The sequence below is a fragment of the Schistocerca nitens genome, chromosome 6, assembly GCF_023898315.1.
Source record: "Schistocerca nitens isolate TAMUIC-IGC-003100 chromosome 6, iqSchNite1.1, whole genome shotgun sequence".
NCBI classification, from domain to species: Eukaryota; Metazoa; Arthropoda; class Insecta; order Orthoptera; family Acrididae; genus Schistocerca; species Schistocerca nitens.
In genome coordinates this window covers 660,630,059-660,637,064 of record NC_064619.1, presented here as the reverse complement: position 1 = coordinate 660,637,064, position 7,006 = coordinate 660,630,059, and the positions used below count along the sequence as shown (strand labels likewise).

General features: G+C 41.0%; 1 protein-coding gene across 2 annotated transcripts in view; it reads left to right on the top strand.

The window, feature by feature from the left end:
- The first annotated feature begins 1,238 nt into the window (after positions 1-1,238).
- LOC126262322 (methyl farnesoate epoxidase-like) overlaps positions 1,239-7,006 on the top strand; it is a 352,434-nt gene continuing 346,666 nt past the window's right edge. Inside the window, exon 1 of one of the 2 annotated variants that reach the window (XM_049958875.1) lies at positions 1,239-1,342. The gene's annotated coding sequence lies outside the window, so the exon portion shown is untranslated. The remainder of the gene's footprint in view (positions 1,343-7,006) is intronic. The other variant, XM_049958876.1, reaches the window with a different exon arrangement.

Sequence of the window (7,006 nt, the reverse complement as noted above, 5' to 3'; positions counted from 1 at the left end):
AGATATTTTGCCCGGTCACTATCAATGGACCAACCTGTAATGAAACTACCAGTTTATCTGCCTTATACTTCATTATTCTTAGTTCTTTTGACCTTTTCGATATTTTAAGTACAGGGTGATTAAAAAAGAATACAACTTTAGGAATTTAAAACTCTGCAACGACAAAAGGCAGAGCTAAGCACTATCTGTCGGCGAATTAGGGGAGCTATAAAGTTTCATTTAGTTGTACATTTGTTCGCTTGAGGCGCTGTTGACTAGGCGTCAGCGTCAGTTGATGCTAAGATGGCGACCGCTCAACAGAAAGCTTTTTGTGTTATTGAGTACGGCAGAAGTGAATCGACGACAGTTGTTCAGCGTGCATTACGAACGAAGTATGGTGTTAAACCTCCTGATAGGTGGTGTATTAAACGTTGGTATAAACAGTTTACAGAGAATGGGTGTTTGTGCAAAGGGAAAAGTTCTGGACGGCCGAGAACGAGTGATGAAAATGTAGCACGCATCCAGCTAGCGTTTGTTCGCAGCCCAGGAAAATCGACTCGCAGAGCTAGCAGAGAGCTGCAAATTCCACAATCAACTGTATGGAGAGTCCTACGAAAAAGGTTAGTTATGAAACCTTATCGTCTGAAATTGGTTCAACTACCCGAGGCGATGGATCGGCCGCCAGGCAGCCCGTGACAGAGCACTTCATCACTGGCCTCCAAGAAGCCCTGATCTTACCCCCTGCGATTTTTTCTTATGGGGGTATGTTAAGGATATGGTGTTTCGGCCACCTCTCCCAGTCACCATTGATGATTTGAAACGAGAAATAACAGCAGCTATCCAAACTGTTACGCCTGATATGCTACAGAGAGTGTGGAACGAGTTGGAGTATCGGGTTGATATTGCTCGTGTCTGGAGGGGGCCATATTGAACATCTCTGAACTTGTTTTTGAGTGAAAAAAAACCTTTTTAAATACTCTTTGTAATGATGTATAACAGAAGGTTATATTATGTTTCTTTCATTAAATACACATTTTTAAAGTTGTGGTATTCTTTTTGAATCACCCTGTATATATGTACTTTTAAGATATTATTTCCTTATGCTTGTTAATCGTCAATAATCTTAGCACCTCATCTTCCATCTAAATAAAAGTACGTCAGTTGCAACGCTAGTACGCGAATGTGCGCGGAGAGCAGCTGCTGTAGATACGACGGTCACGGCCTAGCGCACGCAAGTCTGCCGAGTCACAGCAGTGTGCCGTGAGGGAGGTCGCGTCCAAACCGTGCGTGCTCGTCTCGCCAGTAGCAGAGCGGCCGGCTTGCAGAACACAACGGCTGGCGGCGGCGCGGCCGGCTCGCAAATGTGAGTAAGCGCAGACGGTATGGCCAACATCTTGTTTCTGAACACTTCAGCTCGCATCAGAAGCCTCGAATGCACAAAGCGTTTCATTCGTTTCACGGTACCGGTTACTTTACCAAACGCTGCACATGTAACGTGTTTCATGTACGAGTACTGTAAGTATCCGTCTACTAGACGTGCTAAATCATCAAATACGACGACGTGGGGGAACGGTGCGGAGGTATAGAATGGGGAGGGGCGGCGAAAGGAAAGGGGAAGAGAGAAGCTGTAAGAGGCTACAGCAAAGTGCTTTACATCGAGTGTGTTTTGACGCACGATTTCTTAACCTAATCGCCAGCAATGAAGACTGTTTAGCGCACATTTTGTGCCGTTAGGTAATATGAATGCGCCTCTGTGTCTTGTGACTTGTGTTGCTGCGGTTGAGACGTCGCTCCCGCCAACTTAACAAAACCGGTGTCTTTGTGTCATGGAGACTTTTTTATTTTCACTTTATGGGATAGGAATGGGTGTTGTGTAGTCCCTCTATTGCGACTGTTTTTGTCTCATATTATTTTCACCCTATCTCACCATTCAAATTTTTTTCTCCTTTTCTTCCATCACACATGTGAAGCTGTGCCACATTTTGTGAATGTTGAACATAGCACGCGGTGCCCTAAAACGGGGAATGATGGTTGTTAAATTATTAGCGAACTGTACCACTCTTACGTAACGCACGCACAACATAGAAAAATAGAAAACGGCTCTGAGCACTATGGGACTTAACTTATGAGGTCATCAGTCCCCTAGAACTTAGAACTGCTTAAACCTAACTAACCTAAGGACATCACACATATCCATGCCCGAGGCAGGGTTCGAACGTGCGACCGTAGCGATCGCGCGGTTCCTGACTAAAGCGCCTAGAACCGCTCGGCCACATCGTCGGCGAAAAATACAATCAACATTTACGATTCCCCTACATGTAAGTGCGATACCGGCTCAGAAGCAGAGGTAAAGCACATCTTGTTCTCGTGTTCCACATTTGACAACGAAGGATCGGAATTTCTGAACACTTTGAAGAGCGTAGTTTACCTCCTCTTTCAATCAGCGTCCTCTCTTTTGGTTTCTAAAGACATTCGCCACTCCTCTTTCAATTAGCGTCCTCTCTTTTGGTTTCTAAAGACATTCGCCAGTATAAAGTGGTCGTCAGTTTGTTAAGAGTGTAGGGTGAAGTCTGTAGGATTCATATTTTCATTTATTACAAAATTTAAGTAACAGTGTGTATTGATAACATAAATATATCCAGTTTACTCATCGTTATATTTGTTAAACATTTGTTGTGGCAAAGGTTTACCGCTTGAGCATTCAATTCTTTAAATATGCATTTTTATATTTCTCTCTGTACAATTATGTATTCAACGTAACCACGTGTCCTCGATGGGGAAATAGAGTACAAATTCTGGAGACCAAATAAAACAAACAACAATACACGGGAAAAACTTTTAAAAAACTGCAGTAAAAATATTCGACTAATGCTTCACTCAGGAACTTAAGGCCACATCACCTAACAGCTAACGAGCACAAGGTGAGGCCCCATCATAGAAACGTGTAAGAGCCTATCTCATGAAAAAGGTAAATGGTTAAACGTGAATAAATTTTTCATGCGTAACTTGTGGCTGGCTTCTGTATTTATGTCATTGTTGTTCTTAAATGCTAAACAGAACTTTCATTCTCTTCCAGGGGTGTGGTTGGGTAGTAAATATTTAGTTTCATTTGGGATCGCTTGTTTCAGTTAACTTATTGCATTGTGCAACTTATTCACGTTCTTCAGAATAGCTATATTCAATGTGTCATTCCTTAAGATCTCATGCATGTTTCTGATTTTCTCCCATGAGGTGATTTCAACAGTCTTCTTGGGACTTTGTAGTGGATCGGTTGGAATCTATTCAGGCTAGTGCTTTCACCATTTGTAGAAAAGTAGTTATTTTCGGAGTAATATCATCCTTGAAGAAAATTTGTTGATTTAATACGACTCTGAGGCATTTAACATTTGTTGATCATGGGATCCCAAGGTGCGGTGGCTTTTTTGAGAAGTATGTAGTTTTACTTTTGTCATTGTTGAGTGACACTTTGTTTTTCCTACACTAATTTGCGGTGAAATTCACTTGTTATGCAGTGTTTGTTGCTTGTATGCATCACTGTATCATCCGCATATTGTGCTAGCTGTGCTCCTTGTTACTTTGGGATGCCATTTCTTTAGCTGATGAAAAGGGTAGAGACAGTACTAACCCTTGTAGGAGACCAGTTTTTATTTTTATTGTCTCTGACTACTTCTCGTCTGTGGATCAATGATTTTTCCGTTGTGTAGAAACTATCATCTTACTATGTAGTCCGGTATTTTGATCTGTGTAACGTATCTTCACAATCTCTACATAGTTTGTCGAAGGGCTTGTTCCAATCCATGAAGACCGGCGCTGTCGGTTTTGATGCGCTGATATTTTTTGTTGTGTTTTCTACTAAACGTAGAGCTTGCCTTTTTGCTGATAATTTCATTTTAAACTCGAACTATCCTAGTCTAAGTGAAATACTGTTGTGTAAGTTGTAGGACTCGATCCCACTTCGATTGTTGGACTGGTTTCAAATCTAGGGATGAATAAAACTACTACTACTACTACTACTACTACTATACTACTACCACAAGCAAAGACGAATCACTGAAAAGTACCAGCGGAATAAAAATTAGATCATGGACTACGTTGGATCTCACTGATCGAAACTGGCTGGCAGGCTGATACTGGAGTACCAACAGATTTTATAATAAGAAACAATGAATAAATAAAAAACACTGAGATGCTGATAAATTAAGTGATATTTTAGTCTCTGTAAGTGTACAGCAGTGGAAACCATTAAAGTAGGGTTAAAGAATAACAAGAATATGTCTATAGTAATAATGTACCTATTACAAATTTTTATGTACAGGTGTCACTAAATATATTGCAAGTTTTTACCTTAACGTCTCCTTCGGGTTTGTAAGCATTTATTAGCCGCTGAATAGAAGATAATCCTCCTAATTCTCAGTTACACCTTTTTTGAGCGAAACAGATATTGGTTTGTCCTGCAGGGAACTGCCGATGTCATGTAGTTGCAGAAGACGAAATTGCTAATCAGGTGTACCGCCAAAAATCTGAATGTTGTCCTTGATGAATGGATTTTTAATTCTGAAATTTATAGTGCGACGAAAGAAACATAAATGGCTAATTATTTGTTATTATTCAATACTTTGACCTAAACCCTTAATGATTACAATGACAAGAAACTAAAGGATTTGTGGTAGAGAGAAATATGTCTGGCATTACAAAAGATAACTTGACGAATTTTTTAAAGAATGATTGCATTTCATTTCGGAGATGATGTTTTCATTTCTGAACTGAGCAATGCGAAAACTTCTCCACATCAGAAGGAGTAATGGATATTTTTAAATGAGCCTTGCATTTAGAAACAAATGTCTGTGTTTTTATTCTAAGTTAACGGCTTTCTGAAAATTCGGCACCACTCACGAACCTGGAGGTGAAACTATTAAGAGACTCCAACATCATAGAAATCAAGTTTTTATTCACATACGGTATTAGACCGTGCACGATTAAAGGCAACTATGGTTAGATATTAATTTTTCGCGTTTTCAAGCCATGGTCGCATTGTAGTAATCATCTGCTTTCAGGTGACAGACATTTATTACCAGAACAGACACATAACGTCGTATTGCATCCTAAAGTCAACACATAAAAGAACATGAACGATGAGTCTTCGTACAACAGAAGTTAGTGACACAGTTCACTGTAATAACGCTATTATTTACATGTAGGAATGTGCATTCATCACAAGATGAATTAACGCAAATGTCTACTAGTAAATAAACTCACATGACTTCCATTTAACGAGACAACGAAGCTATTCCAAGGCCAGGTACGAAGGCAAACTGGTCTCTGCGTCAAGTCCTTGACAGCGCAAAAGAAAGTCGGTTCATAACTTGCCGCGATTGGCTGGTCAGTTGAAAAAACGCTCTGTTAGCGATGAAATCGTCTGCAGATGCGCAGTTCTAAAGCTGCGAGCTTGTAAGAGGTCATACGAGATGCTACGTCCTATGATGTATCGTGTTCTGTTAAACAGATTGTGTAAAAAAACTGTCTTTTGTGCATATGAAAGCACCACTAACATCTGTAGCTTAATGACATATGGGTCACGCAAGCCAAAACATTATGACAGTCTATTTAATAGCCTTTTGGTCTGTCTTTGAAGCGATTCTGCGTTACATGGATTCGAAAAGTCATTGGTATGTTTTTGAAGCTATGAGGTGTGATCAAAAAGTAGCTGGAAGTTTTGGTTTTCGTACAGTATCTTTATTTATTCATCAACATCTACTTTAACTCCTTCAAAGCACCGAGCGAGGTGGCCCAGTGGTTAGACACTGGACTCGCATTCGGGAGTACGACGGTTCAATCCCACGTCCGGCCATCCTGATTTAGGTTTTCCGTGATTTCCCTAAATCACTCCAGGCAAATGCCGGGATGGTTCCTCTGAAAGGGCGCGGCCGACTTCCTTCCCCATCCTTCCCTAATCCGATGAGACCGATGACCACGCTGTCTGGTCTCCTTCCGCAAAACCAACCAACCAACCATTCTTCAAAGCAATCTTCCTCAATATAATACAATTAGACGATTGCGTTTTCCAATCTTGGAAGCACTTCTGGAACTTACTTTTGGTAATGGTATTATCTCACAAATGGTGGCAGAACGGCGTCCTTTCATGGTTCTCTTCAGCCTCGGGAATAGAAAGAAGTCACAGGGGGCCATGTCCGGCGAATACTCTGGCTGAGCGAACATAACGATTTTGTTTTTTGCCAAAAAATCACGAACAAGCATTGAGATATGAGCGGGAACATTAACGTGATACAATTTGTACGAGTGGTTTTGCCATAATTCTAATCTTTTTCTTCGAACTGCCTCACGTAAACGGCACATAAGTTCCAGATAGTATCCCTTACTGACCGTACGACCGTAAGGCAAGAACGCGTGATGCACTGTCTCATTGTAGTCGAAGAAAACGGTGGGAAGAACCTTCTCATGTGACGGGAACTTTTCGATTTTTTTCGGTCTTGGCTCTACAGGTAGTTTCCGTAGGCACGACTGGGTCTTGACTTCGACGTCATAGTCGCGTAGCCATGTTTCGTCACCTGTTATAACTTTCTTTAGAAATTCTGTATCGTTGTCGACTTCGTCCAGTTCCTGAGCGATGTCTGCGTGACGACGTTTTCGGTCGAAATTCACCAGTTTCTGAACAAACTTTGCTGCTACACGTTTCATGATCAAAACATCCGGAAAAATTGCTTGGCGTGTGGCACAGAATATGCCAACATCATCAGCAGCCTCTCTGATAGTGATTCAGAGACTTTCCCAAAACCACTTTTTTTTCTTTTTCCACACGTCTTCTCCATCCTCTTTGAAACGTTTGTAACACTAGCAAACTCATGTCGTAGTGATAGCGGATTGGCCAAAAAGCCACAGTCAACATTGCGAATGCGGTGCTGCACTTTATTTCATTTCTCAAACAAAATTTAATGCAAATTATTTGATCTATCTTCGCCGAAGGCTCGAAAACACGTACAATCCTTTCGACTGTTAGCAATAAACTAAA